The following is a 15,393-nucleotide window of genomic DNA, read 5'->3' as shown; positions in this document are numbered from 1 at the left end:
TGTGTACCGAAAAATGATGAGTTTATTCAAAATATTTTGCATGAAGCACATAATGGTTGTTTAGCAGTTCATCCGGGCAGTACGAAGATGTATAATGACTTGACGAAAATGTACTGGTGGAGTGGAATGAAAAGAGATATTTCCGAGTTTATATCAAAGTGCTTAGTTTGCCAACAAGTGAAAGCTGAACACCAAGTACCTTCGGGATTACTCCAGCCTATTATGGTTCCTGAATGGAAATGAGATCGGATTACTATGGATTTTATATCAGGGTTGCCGTTAACTCCAGGGAAGAAAAATGCCATCTGGGCAATAGTTGACAGACTGACTAAATCGGCTCATTTTATTCTGGTACGTACAAATTATTCTCTTAATAAGTTGGCTGAATTGTATATCCGAGAGATTGTTAGACTTCAAGGGATACCTTTGTCAATCATTTCGGATAGAGATCCGAGGTTTACCTCACGGTTTTGGCAAAAGTTGCAAGAGGCATTAGGTACAAAGTTAAATTTCAGCACTGCCTTTCATCCAAAAACTGATGGACAATCAGAGAGAGTAATTCAGATTCTTGAAGACATGCTCAGATGTTGCGTATTGGAATTTCAAGATAGTTGGGAAAGGTACTTACCATTGGTAGAATTTGCTTATAATAATAGTTATCAGACGAGTTTGAAGATGGCACATTATGAAGCATTATATGGTCGTAAATGTCAGACGCCATTGTATTGGACTGAACTCAAGGAAAATTAGATTTATGGAGTTGATTTAATAAAAGAAACCGAAAAAAAGGTGAAAGTGATTCGAGATTGTTTGAAAGCTGCTTCAGATAGACAGAAATCTTATGCGGATTTGAAACGAAAAGAAATGGAGTTTCAAGTTGGTGATAAGGTATTTTTGAAAGTGTCTCCATGGAAGAAAGTCCTTAGATTTGGACAAAAGGGCAAGTTAAGTCCGCGTTTTATTGGACCGTATGAAATAATTGAAAAAGTTAGACCGGTAGCATATCGGCTAGCACTACCACCTGAATTAGAGAAGATTCATGATGTGTTTCATGTATCTATGTTACATCGGTTTCGTTCAGATCCTTCACATATAATTTCACCAACAGAAGTTGAACTACGACCGGATATGACTTATGAAGAAGAACCGATTAAGATTTTAGTTCGAGAAGTCAAACAACTAAGAAATAAAAGTGTTGCACTTGTGAAAGTGTTGTGGCAAAAGCATGGGGTAGAAGAGACTACATGGGAACCTGAAGAAACTATGAGAAACCAATACCCACACCTGTTTACCGGTAAGATTTTTGAGGACGAAAATCCTTAAAAGGGGGGGAGAGTTGTAATATCCTAAATTAGGGCTTAATCGGAATAGTGGTTTTGTGACCACAAATCCGAGATAGAAATAATTATTTTACAATGATTTTGATTTTTATGATATGATTGCATGATTGTGTGAAAATTTCGTGATGAAATTCTATGCCTAAAGTGCTTAAATTGAAAGTAGGGACTAAATCGAATAAGTTGCAAAACTTGCATTCTAGAAGTTTTTAGTATGAAATTGTTTTGGAATATTAATGAGGAGGTCTTAAATAGAAATTTGACCAATTTTAAGTTCATGGACAAAATTAGGACATGGAAGGAATTTTTGGAAAGTTTAGTAGTAAGGGTATTTTGGTCATTTAGTTATTAAAATGAATTAAAAACAAAATTAAAAGCCAATTTTTGTCCATCTTCTTCATTAGGCCAAAATTTCAAGGGTTCTCCATAGTTAGGGTTTTTTTCAAGCTTCCAAGCTCCATAGTAAATGATTCCAAGCCCCGTTTTTAATGTTCTTTACGTTTTTGGAATCCCGGTAGCTCGATTAAGCTTATGTTAGCAATAATTCAACCTAGGGTTTATATTTGGAAAAATACCCATAGGTGAAATTTGTGTATTTTGATGTTTTATGATAGAATATGGGATTTTAAATTATGTTAGACAACTTGTGCTACTCGGTTTTGAGTGAAAACGAGTAAAAGGGCTTAATCGGCAAAAATACCTAATAGTCACAAGTATATGTTAGAGTAAGAATTTGATGTTGCCATAGAAGGGAAAAATGATCAGTATGTTATAAAACATAAGAATAAAGAATAAAGTTTAATTCCCGAGCCTAGGGGCAAAAGTATAATTATGCAAAAGTTTAGGGGCAAAAGTGTAATTTTTCCAAAGTTCGTATTAAATGCTGTTTTGATGAATGTATGTATTAAATAAGATTAATTTTCCATTATAGATCAAGAGAAACGAGATTCAAGTAGCGATCGAGGAAAAGAAAAGATTATGGACTAAATTGCAAAATCTTTATATTTTGGTACCAAGGTAAGTTCATGTGTAAATAATGTAGCATAATTGTTATTTTTAAGTTATTGATGTTAATTATATGATATGCTGATTTTTATTATGAAATATATGCTTTGTGGTTATTTTCGAATAAAATGCAAATTATGTGTATTAATTGTTAAATATAAAGTACTACCGAGTATTGGTTTTGGTATTTTACGGAAGATGGCAAGGATATGTGTTCGAGGAAAATCCCGTTTGAACCTTAGGAATAGATTAGGATACAAGTGACATGTCACTAGGATGGTTGAGCATCCGAACTCGTTGAGTTGAGTCCGAGTTCACTTATGGATGCAAATGTCCGAACTCGTTGAGTTGAGTCCGAGTTCGTGAGATGTAACTAGGCATCCGAACTCGTTGAGTTGAGTCCGAGTTCATTTATGGATGCGAACGCCCGAGCTCGTTGAGTTGAGTCCGAGTTCACTTAGGGGCGGGTTACATGATTTCTTGATTACATATGTGGCACTTATGTGCAAATTATCCATGTATCCGAGTTATATTCCGATGTGTTCAACGGGTGAAATTTCTAGTTTAATGGAAGAGCACTTAAGATATAAGTGACGTTTTGGGTAAGTGTTGTGAAATGGACACTTTGGACAGGTATGTTCTTAACCCTCGGGTTGAAAATAGATACAACAACGATAAGGTGGTAAGATGATGAATGATGTTTAAAGATGTGATATATGTTTTGGTGGTACCATGCTAAAGTTGTTTGGTGTATTTGTATTGTTATGTTACTTGTTATTTACATATGAACTTACTAAGCATTTATGCTTACTCCTTCCTTTTCATTCACTGTAGTTTTGAACAAGCCGGCTCAGGAATCGGGACAGGTCGAAAGTTCGATCACACTATCCAAAGGACTTTTATCTTGGTAAATGGCTTGTACAACTACTTAAGTATGACATGTATAGCAATATACCTATTTTGTGTAAATAATTTTATGATATGGCCATGTTTGGTTGAGAAAATGTTTGATATTAATAAGTCATGGTGATGGCTAATTTAGATCATGTTTGATATCATGAAAGTTTAACAGGTTATCTAGTTCATAAAAATTCATAGAAATATGAAACTTGCCTTAAAACAGAATATTGCTACAGCAATGACATGAATTTGAAAAATCACTAAAAATAGTATAAATATAACTAAATGATGAGTAAGTTATGAAATTGAAGCTTAATGAGTCTATTTTCATATGGATAAAAAAAACAGGCATATAAATTATACTTTATGAGATATTTGAAACCTTGTGAAACAGGGCCAGAGTGATTTCTGGATCCTCTATTCTGACTTTAAAAATTCATAATAAATTGTAAAAAAATAATTAGAAGTCATTCTTTATATTTAAAGATTCCTTATTGAGTCTAGTTTTAAGATAAACAAATCTTGTAGTCATTGAAATTCTGTATAGAGAGATATCTGATTCGTAATACACAGATGTTAGAGTAGTCGAATCCTGAAACAGGGGAGACTTTAACTAATAAATTGTACTAATTGGCCCAACCAAAAATTCTAGAAAAAAATTATTAAATAGATATATGAGTCTAGATTTAGGGAAAATTTATGGATCTTGATTTCAAGTTTCATAACTCGAGATATGATTTTTCTTGTAACTGTGACGCGGGTAGCTAAAAAGCTGTGAATGTAGAAACAAATGATTTGAAGTTCTTAATTTGATAAATTATGTTCGGTAACCCCTCAAGCTCGACTCCGGCGACGGTTTCGGGCATGGGGGCATTACATTTAGTGGTATCAGAGCAGGTTTAGTCAGTTCTCGGACTACGTGTTGTATGTACGGATTTTGCAATTTAGTCCACAATCTTTTCTTTTCCTCGATCGCTACTTGAATCTCGTTTCTCTTGATCTATAATGGCAAATTAATCTTATTTAATACATACATTCATTAAAACAGCATTTAATACGAACTTTGGAAAAATTACACTTTTGCCCCTAAACTTTTGCATAATTATACTTTTGACCCTAGGCTCGGGAATTAAACTTTATTCCTTATTCTTATGTTTTATAACATGCTGATCATTTTTCCCTTCTATGGCAACATCAAATTCTTACTCTAACATATACTTGTGACTATTAGGTATTTTTGCCGATTAAGCCCTTTTACTCGTTTTCACTCAAAACCGAGTAGCACAAGTTGTCTAACATAATTTAAAATCCCATATTCTATCATAAAACATCAAAATACACAAATTTCACCTATGGGTATTTTTCCAAATATAAACCCTAGGTTGAATTATTGCTAACATAAGCTTAATCGAGCTACCGGGATTCCAAAATGTAAAGAACATTAAAAACGGGGCTTGGAATCACTTACTATGGAGCTTGGAAGCTTGAAACAAACCCTAACTATGGAGAACCCTTGAAATTTCGGCCTAATGAAGAAGATGGACAAAAATTGGCTTTTAATTTTGTTTTTAATTCATTTTAATAACTAAATGACCAAAATACCCTTACTACTAAACTTTCCAAAAATTCCTTCCATGTCCTAATTTTTTCCATGAACTTAAAATTGGTCAAATTGCTATTTAAGACCTCCTCATTAATATTCCAAAACAATTTCATACTAAAAACTTCTAGAATGCAAGTTTTGCAACTTATTCGATTTAGTCCCTACTTTTAATTTAAGCACTTTAGGCATAGAATTTCATTACGAAATTTTCACACAATCATGCAATCATATCATAAACATCAAAATCATTGTAAAATAATTATTTCTATCTCGGATTTATGGTCACGAAACCACTATTTCGATTAAGCCCTAATTTAGGATATTACAAGAATTATCATCATTAGCTTCAAACCCTGGCTTTAACATTACTTTTCTCCTTGTCTCCTCTCTTCTAACCTCAGAAAAAATCTCACGAAGTTTTGGAAGCGGTTTTTTCCCTAGGATCCGAGATCTCACTTCATCAAATTCTTTATTTAAACCAGCCAGAAACAAATAAGCTCTTTCGTTCTCTTCTTTTTTCATAGCTTTTACACCATCTCCGGGACACTCCCATTATCATTATAACACTGATCCAGTTCTTGCCAAAGAGACATCATCTCAATTTAATAAAGAGTAACTTCTTTTTCCCCTTGCCTAGCTTTCCACAGTTTTATTTTTAACTCAAAAATCTGTGAAGCGTTTTCTAAATCTGAATAGGTGTCTTTCACAGAGTCCCAAACATCTTTAGCAGTTGGGAGAAAAAGAAAAGGTTTACCTATGGAAGCTTCCATGGAATTAATAAGCCATGCAATTACCATAGAATTTTCTGACCTCCACTTGCTCATCTTTGGATCACCCACATGTGGTTGCTCAACTTCTCCATTTAAATGACCTAGCTTGCCGCGCCCATCAATTGCTAATTTTACGGACTGCGACCATTCTAGATAATTCTTGCCATTCAACTTGTGAGATGTCAGTTGAAAAGAAAGGTGAGACGCCTCTGTCCCTTGAGTCATTGTACTCTCGGTAGTTGTTTCAACTGTAGAACTTTTTTCCTCTGTTTGATTGCTGGATCTCTTATCTCCAGTGAAGGCTGTTTTAACCATGATGTTACTAGAGATTTTAACCTAGCTCAAATGCCTTGAAAGATTTCAAGAGAGCTTTGAATAAAATTGTACTTCTCTTATTAACTAAAGAATTGAACTTAAATAGAGAAAAAAAAGTCCTAATCCTAATTGGGAAAATAGTTCCCTTATTCTAATAAACTATTAAAACATAAAAAGAAAATAGTTCCCTTATTCTAATAAACTACTAAAACATAAAAAGAAAATAGTTCCCTTATTCTAGTAAACTACTAAAAGATAAAATAAAAATATTTCTAGAATATGAATAAAACTTATCTATCCAAATAAGATTTATCTACCTAAATAAATTTAAAATATATACATATTTCAACAGTTGGCTCAACTAGAAACCAAATGGGATGCCAAGTTGCAAAGGTTTAAGGAAGATCTGCATTTGGAACTTCAATCTATGCTAGAGTAGTTTTTGGGGCACCCTACAGCTTTGGAGCCAGGACCAACCTTTAAAAGGAAGGAAGTGTTGGGTCTACCTCCACTAGGTTCCCCCCTAGAGACTCCATGGAGATTTCTCCTCCACTACCCAATCCTCACATACTTAGATCTAGATGGGTTTAGGAACGTTTCTACAAGCTCGAGTGTCCTCGATTCCATGGGTTAAATTATCGTGGATGGTGGTCAAAGTTGGATCAGTACTTTTTGGCTGAAGGTATTCCTAAAAAGATAATGTGAGCATAATGATGTTGTATTTGGAGGGTCAAGCACTGCATTAGTATAACTTATATTCACAGAAACACGGGGGTCACCGCATGTTAGACTGGACATGTTATGCTCATAGTCTAAATGAGTGTTTTGGATCTAGCATGTTTTGGGATACAATGGCTAAGTTGATCACCTTGAGGCAACAGGGTTCAAACTTGGTATGTGATATTCGTGACAGGTTTTAAAGATTTACGAAAGAATCGTTCTTGAGACTAACTTATTATCAGGATTAAGGTAAGTGTACCTATCGAACAGTAGTATAGTTCAGCAAGACCGGATTGTCGAACCCAAAGGAACTAAGAGTACTAGTATTTACTTCCTTTTTATTATTTAGCCTAAAAATTAAGAGGTTTGGTTATCTAAACTAATTATTAACTAAGAATGCACAAAAAGAAAATTTGGGAAAATTTGATTGATTAAGACAATACCTAAGGAAAAATCCACCTAGACTTCACTTGTTATTTGACGCTGAATTAAACGATTTATTCATTTAACTTGATCCGTAGAAATCCCTAAGTTATATTATTATCTCTCTCAAGACTAATAACGTCTAACCCTAGGTTGAATAATTGAAATCTCTTTCTAATTAACACCCTAGAATTGCATTAACTCGATCTATGGATTCCCTTATTAGGTTTCACCCTAATCCGGCAAAATCTTATCACCCTATCTCTAGGCGTGCAATCAACTCTGCTTAATTATGACAAATTTACTCTTAGACAAGGTCTATTCCTCCTCTGAATAAGAGCTTAACTTGAATCAATATCCTGAAATATCAAAACAAGAATTAAGAACACATAATTAAGAACAAGTCAAATATTTATCATACAATTCAGATAATAATAACAAGATCCGTCTTAGGTTTCATTCCCCTTAAGTATTTAGGGGGTTTAGTTCATACTTATGAAAGAAAATATCTCAAAAGCATAAAGATAACAAAACATAAGAAAACCCAAAACTCCTAAAGGAACTTGAAGGGAGATCTCAGTCTTGATGATGAATCCGGCTTCTGAGATGGATCAATCGGCTTTCCTTGAGTAATTCCTTGCTTCCTACTCTATGTCCCCCTTCTAAGTGCCTCCTCAGGTGTTTAAATAGGTTTTAGAATGCCTCAGAGCCCTCAAAATTGACCTTTTCCAAATAGGGTGATACTTGGGCTCGGTAGAGACACGCCCGTGTGCGATTACTCCAGCCTGTGGTCAAGGCTGTTGAACAGGCACAAGCATGTAGTATACCCGTGTAAGTCGTGCTTCAATCCTACCAAAGGGACACGCTCGTGTGAGAAAGTCCAAGCCATGTTGATTTCCCATGCGGGTTTATTTTCTCCATTTTCGGCCTATTTCTCGTTCTTTTTACTCTTATATGCTCTCCTAAGTATAAAACATGAAATTAAAGGATTAGGAGCATTGAATTTACCAAATCTAAGGAGAAAACATTCATAAATAGGCTAAAAATGGGATAAAAATATGTATAAATTACGGTTTATCAAATACCCCCACACTTAAGCATTTGCTTGTCCTCAAGCAAAAATCCTCAACTCATAATCAAAATAAATTCTTGTCAATTTATAATCCCTATCAATAATATCTCAAAATAATCCATAAGTACTTATACATTGAAAATTCAACTAAAAGTACATCAAAGTTTCAAACATTCCAAGTTGAGCATTTTATTACGAAAACATAGGTGTCTCCCCTTATCTAAGTGATTACCTTTGATCAAAACATCACAGAGTTTAACATCCTCACTAAAGATTCACTCAAATCACTCAAGGTGTTTAAGGACATCAATAAAAGCACTCATTAGTCAATATGAAAAGTTATTACCATAGGCTTGCTTGAAAATCAAATCTCCACCACTATATATTAAGCTGATATATCAATCAAAAAGGTCTTTTAGAAGGTTGTAACGTGGCTTTGGTTAAGGGTGTGGTCACAAGCTAAAAGAAGATGTTAGAATCGAGATTGAATTGAAAAATTACCTAGCTAGAAAAATAACTAGTCATCAGTTGACTACAAGTGAGCTTCTTCTCAGAATATGGAATTAACACTCGAGCTCAAAAACGACGAATTACTATTAATATGTATTGAAGTAATTTTCTTTTTAAGAACAAGTCAAATACATAGAAGAACAAAACATAGCTAAGCAATTAGTTCAAATCAAATCTCGACAAAAATAGGGATCAAATTAGGGGATTTCAACAATAATGGGTTATGGGTTAATATTGAGGGTAAATCAATTAATGGTTTGTTAGGCTCAAAGGGGTTCACTAAGGGTTAATTATGAAGGTAGTCTTTTGTGGAGTGAGTGGGTTAAACCTAAGTGCCTTTATCACTTTGACATATCAAATCAAATGGTATGGTCTTGACATGCATAACCAAGAAAGTTCTAGAATAACAAATCAAAACTAATGCACTCATAATGAAAGTGAGCATGAAAGGAATAAAATATGCTCTAAAGGCTCAAGATCTCACAAAAATTATGGCTTTTTGATGTTTAAACTTGTAAAGTTCAACTCAAGATAATACCTAATCTTAGGGAAACAACCTAAAAGTTTTTAATTCTTCAAAAATCAACTTATCATGCTTGATTCCCTAATGTCTTAAAGTTTAAACAATCAATGCTTAAATACCTATGTTTTAATTCAAGACATATCAATAAAAATCATAAATTAATCAAAATTCATTCTAATAGTGATATGAGAAGATCACATAAGAATAAGACAGAAATCAAGGACTTTTCTGATAAATAAATAAATAACCCCCCACACTTAGGATGTACATTGTCCTCAATGTACAAAGATAGATATACTGAAAAATGTAAATATAATATCATAAGATAGGGAGAGAAATGAAACTCCTGAGTTATGAATAGATTCCTTGAATTAGAGTTATGGAGAATAATCGGCCAAAGCAATGATGAGGGTGGAGGAGGATACTCCGGCAGTGGTAGAGGTTCATTAATCCATAAGTCCTTTGCGCTTGAAGTTTTTAGTTCCTTTTTGATGATGAGTTTTGGAGCTCTTTATGACTGTGATAAAATCAGGAACTCTTTAGGAGGTATACTGAAGCATAATTACTTGTAATGACATAGCCAAAGAATAAAAATTGTAAAAACTCAGGATAAAATAGTATTAAAAGGAAATAAAAAAATAATTTCAAAAAAATAAAATAAAATAAATAATAGGTGTTTATAGAGAAATTGGGGTACACGGCCACGGTCGTAGGGCACACGGCCGTGGGGCACACCCGTGTGCTCTCATCTCAGCCCGTACGTTTCGTGGTTTTTGAAATTGGGTGCATTGGAGTAGATGGCCATGTTACACGGCTGTGTCAATCTCCATTCACTTCTCACACGCCCGTGTATGAAGGCGCACGCCCGTGTTATTTTGACAGGCTCGACCACTATCGGTGGGCACGGTCATGTCGATCGCCCGTGTTACTTTGGCAGGATTACCCACGGCTACGTCGCACGGCCGTGGAAACTTTATTGGATCCCTTGTTGGGGAAACATTTTTGTTCTGTTTTCATACTGCCGTATTCCACGACTGTGTTGCATCCCGTGGTATGTGCACGGCCTACGGCAGGCCTGTGTTACTGGCCGTGTAGTTCTGGGAATCCTATGTTCAGTGACTCAATTAGTGTTTTAAATGTTAGAGGCTAAAATTTAAAGAAGTGAACACCGTTAGTGCTCGGGGTGCCTTCCGAGAAGTGCTTATTTATAGTATAAGCTCGACTTACCTCTCTTCTACATGGTCAAGGTGGTGCGAGGAGTTTACACTCCTTACCCTTCTATCAACTTTATCAATATAAGGTTTAAGATGGGTATTGTTTACCTTAAATGTGCCGAATTTGGGATGAATTACCTCGACTGTACCATTTGGGAAAATACTGAGTACCATAAGAGGAATTTCTTCATTAGGTTCAGGAGTGGCAATGCGAGGATCTGCCACATCTAGTAGTACTTTCTCTCCAACCTTAAGTTGATTTGGTGAGGTATTGAGCTTGTCCTGGCTCGGTTTCGGTTTATCGGGTGTTCTCGGTTTTCTGTGTCCGCCATTCATCTAGCTCCTTGATTTGTAACCTTCGTTCTTCATAGATAGGTCTTTTGTTGTTGTTTGAACACGGCTCATATGTATTCTTCGAAACTGTTTCCTGTATAAAGGGTGTCACCACATGATCAGTACTAATAGAATGATTTATACAACCACCTTCAATTTTTGATGTGTTACTCGATTTACGAGCTTGAAGGGTGATTGTTTCATCTCCCACACGAAGTGTGAGTTCACCTGTACCAACATCAATAATGGTTCTATCAGTCGCTAAAAAAGGTCGTCCTAAAATTAAAGGTGCGTTACTATCCTCTTCCATGTCTAGAACAACAAAGTCTACTGGGTATATAAATTTATCGATCTTAACAAGAACATCTTCAATGATACCCCTAGGAAATCTAATGATTTTATCAGCCAATTGAATGCTCATCCTAGTTTGTTTGGGTTTCCTAAGACCTAGTTGTTTAAACATTTTATAAGGCATAACATTAATGCTTGCCCCTAAGTCAGCCAATGCATGATGAACATCTAAACTACCAATTAAACAAGGAATCGTAAAACTCCCTGGATCCTTCAATTTGTTGGGTAGCTTATTCTGTAATATGGCCGAGCAAATTGCATTCAACTTCACATGCGACGCCTCATCCAACTTTCGTTTATTTGTTAAAAGCTCCTTTAAAAACTTGACTGCATTTGGCATCTGCGAAAGGGCTTCAATAAACGGTAAGTTAATATGTAATTTTTTGAAAAGTTTAAGGAATTTACCAAATTGTTCGTTTGATCGGTCTTTCCTTGTAGATTGGGGTATGGCACACTAGGTTTATATTCTATACTCATCGGCTTTGGGTCATTTTGGCCTACCTCATTCTTATATTTGCTTGCCACCGTTTCTGGCCTTGGTTTTGCAACTAACCCTTCCTCATCTTGAATGGCAATAGCGTTGAGTTGCTCCCTTGGGTTAGATTCAGTGTTACTGGGCAGGCTTCCTAGTGGTCTTTCAGATATCAATTTAGCGAGCTGGCCTATTTGAATTTCGAGCCCTTGGATCGACGCTTGTTGATTTTTAAGTGCTGTCTCGGTATTCTGAAAACGAGTTTCTGACACTGAGATGAATTTTGTTAGCATCTCTTCAAGGTTTAGCTTTTTCTCTCGTTTGTAGGGTGGTTATTGGAAGCTTGGAGGTGGTGATCTCTGATTCCCTTGGCCTCCCCATGAAAAATTTAGGTGGTTCCTCCAACCTACATTGTAAGTATTGCTATAAGGATTGTTTTGAGATCGAGGATTGTTATCCATGTAATTTAATTGTTTTGAGATCGAAGATTGTTATCCATGTAATTTAACTGCTCGTTCTCCATGTTGTGGCCATAAGGTGGATATTCTGAACTGCTTGATCCACCTCCACTTGCTTCGCACTGCATTACTGGGTGAACTTGTGAAGAACTAAGAAAACCATCCATTTTTTTATTCAAGAGTTCTACCTGATTAGAGAGCATGGTGACCGAATCGACATTATAAACGCTGGTTGTTTTCGTTGGCTTTGTCCTCATGACTTGCCACTGATAGTTATTTAATGACATCTCCTTTATAAATTCATAGGCATTTTCAGGTGTCTTGTTATTGATGGTCCCGCCAGCAACTGCGTCAACCATCTGCCGAGTCGAAGGATTCAGGCTATTATGAAAGGTTTGAACCTGTAACCAGAGTGGTAACCCATGGTGAGGGCATCTTCTCAATAGGTCCTTGTATCTCTCCCATGCATTATAGAGTGTTTCTAAATCCATCTGTACAAAAAAATAGATATCATTACGTAATTTGGCTATTTTAGCCGGTAGAAAATATTTTAATAAAAACTTTTCGGTCATTTGTTCCCAAGTAGTGATTGATCCTCGTGGCAACGAGTTCAACCACTGTTTAGTCTTATTCCTCAATGAAAAGGGAAACAACCGAAGGCGAATGGCGTCATCAGAAACGCCATTGATTTTAAAAGTGTCACAAAACTCTAAGAAATTTGCCAAGTGAGTGTTGGGATCCTCGTCCCGTAAACCATCAAACTGAACAAATTGTTGTATCATTTGAATTGTGTTAGGTTTCGGTTTAAAAGTATTTGCAGCTACAGCAGGTCTAACTATGCTGGATTTAGTTCATGTTAAAGAAGGTTTAGCATAATCATACATAGTGCGTGGAGCAGAATTCTGATTAACAGCAATCGCAGGAGGTAGTGGATTTTCTTGGTTTTTAGCCATCTCCTCGGTTGTGGTTGAAGTATCGTCCTCTTGCTCTTCCTCTGTGTATCGTAAGCTTTGCCTAATTTCTTTCCGTTCTAAGTCCAAATCTCGATTTTCAACATCTAAAACATCACATTTAGCTTATTAAAACACTGTACTAATCAAATTAGTCCATTGACACACTTAGGCAAAATTTACAATTTTGCCCCTCTATTTTGCCAAATTTACCAAATTGCCCCTAGGCTCGAAAAATGATTTTTATTCAATTTCTTTACTCCTTAAGCCTAGATAAACCATTTTATAGCTTTGGCAACTCACAAAAATCATTATTACACACACTAACACCTTATCCTACAACTTGGCAAACTAGCCCTTTTTAAGGTGTTTTCATGCAATTTCTTTCACAAAAGTTGTTTATTAGACAACTAAGACTCATAATCTTCCATAAAAACACAGAAAAAAAAACACATTTACTCTCATGGAAAAACCCTAGACTCTTCATCATTTTGCAAACTAGACCCCTCGTATGAAAGCTCATGCTTTAGGGGTTCCAAAAATATAAAAATCATCAAGAAACAACCAAAGATCACTTACTTATTAGGGCTTTAAGTGGCTGAAAATTTAAAACTCAAAACCCCCATTCTTTGTTGCCATTTTCATGAGGAAGAATAAGAAATGAAAGAGAAAATGACATTTTATTTCTTTTTCCTTATTTTAATACAAATTAGTCAATTAAAACACCTAAAGCCACAAATTTTGGCTTTTTGACCAATTGGTCTCCCCTTGGCCTGCCACACACTTAAAAAGGGTCTGATTGCCCTTTAAATGCCTCCAATTTTAGTTCTCTAGTCTATTAACACATTTAGGCATTAACACACAACTTTTACCTTTTACGCAATTTAGTCCTTTTTTGAAATTGAACTAGAAATCGCTAAAATTAACTTACCAAAATTTACATACACTTATAAAATTATATTATAACACATAAAATAATACTAAAATAATTTTATTTGGCCTCGGAACAGTGGTTTCAAAATACTGTTCCGACTAGGCCCAAAATCGGGCTGTTACATCAATTCTATGATCAGTTTATAAGTCTCCTAACGCAATTATTGTTATTTGAGTTGTATACATTGAGTATTTTTGTTAGTAATCTAAAATTGGAAGTCAGTAAATATTTACAACTATTTAGGCCTTAATCATTAGTTAAAGCACTTCATATTGCTAGACAGGTGGAAGAGATACTGGAACTCTTTCCGAAGAGAGGGTTGTTGACTAGTTTAAACTCTTTATCTCTTTTTGGAAATGTATCACCTACTCCTTGTGGTTAGGACACCTCATCATTCCCAATCGAGCTCTGTTGTTCAATCTGGTTATTCACCACCTTCAGGATCATCTCAAACAAAAAGGACCTCAAGAGGTATAAGCCCTGTGTTGATGGTAAAACGAAAACAAAAAGGGGCTCTATTTTTTGTGTTTAGCCAAATACCAGTCTGGTTATAAGTGTGTGAAAAGTCAGTTATATCAGATGCTGTTGGAGTCTCATGGCCAAGAGGAGGTAGAAGAGATTTTTGGATGTCCTAACAAGTTGAAAGAGTCTAACCAGGAGGGTGAGCAGCAACAAAAACCAGTGTTATCTCTTCATGTGATTAAAGGGTCACAAGGGCTTCACACTTGAGATTTGAGGCAATCATATGCACGACAAAGATATTTTTTTGGTGGATTAAGGAAGTACTCATAATTTCTTGGATGTTAAGTTGCTCACTAAGTTGGCTTTACCAGTTGACTTACAACAATAAGTGAGGGTAACAGTGGCTGATAGGAGACAACTGTTTACTCGAGGAGTTTGCAATGGCCTGGAGTGGGAGGTGCAAGGGGCTAGTTTTGTTGCTGATTTTATGATACTTCCACTAAAGGGGTGTGATACTGTGTTGGGAATTTAGTGGCTTCTCCTTTTGGGATCAATTACATTGAATTTTGACTCAATGGTTATGCAGTTTTCTTCTAAGGGAAGTCAATGTATTATTCAAGGCATCCTGCCTGGAGATATTGAATTAATGAGCCAACGGCAAGCCACCAAATGTCTATCAATTATCTATAGGGAAATGGGCCCTTGTACTCTTTTCATAACTAGTGCTGATCAGTTGAATTTGTAAGTGGCTCCTATAAAAGACGCGTCCAAGGAATTACAAATGCTTCTGGATGAATTTGGAAGTATTTTTTAATAAATGGTTGGTTTACCTCCATCAAGACTTCAAGACCATCGCATACCTCTTGTGGATGAAAAATTAGTAGTGAAGGTTAGGCCCTATAGATACCCCATGGTGCAGAAATCAGAATTGGAACGATTTGTTAGAGAAATGCTTCAAGCTGGCATCATCATGGATAGTTGCAGCCCTTTTGCCTCTCCAGTGGTAATGGTCAAGAAAAAAGATGGAGGATGGATACTTTG

At 35.6% G+C, this 15,393-nt stretch overlaps 1 non-coding gene across 1 annotated transcript; it reads left to right on the top strand.

Annotated features, from left to right (window-relative positions):
* Positions 1-12,423: 12,423 nt before the first annotated feature.
* LOC121211865 (small nucleolar RNA R71) lies at positions 12,424-12,530 on the top strand. The gene has a single exon (XR_005907082.1). It is a non-coding gene; the product is annotated as a small nucleolar RNA R71 (small nucleolar RNA).
* Positions 12,531-15,393: the final 2,863 nt, after the last annotated feature.

The sequence above is a fragment of the Gossypium hirsutum genome, chromosome A12 (assembly GCF_007990345.1).
Source record: "Gossypium hirsutum isolate 1008001.06 chromosome A12, Gossypium_hirsutum_v2.1, whole genome shotgun sequence".
Classification (NCBI taxonomy): domain Eukaryota; kingdom Viridiplantae; phylum Streptophyta; class Magnoliopsida; order Malvales; family Malvaceae; genus Gossypium; species Gossypium hirsutum.
Note: the sequence above shows the minus strand (reverse complement) of the source record. Positions and strands in the feature narration are given on the sequence as shown.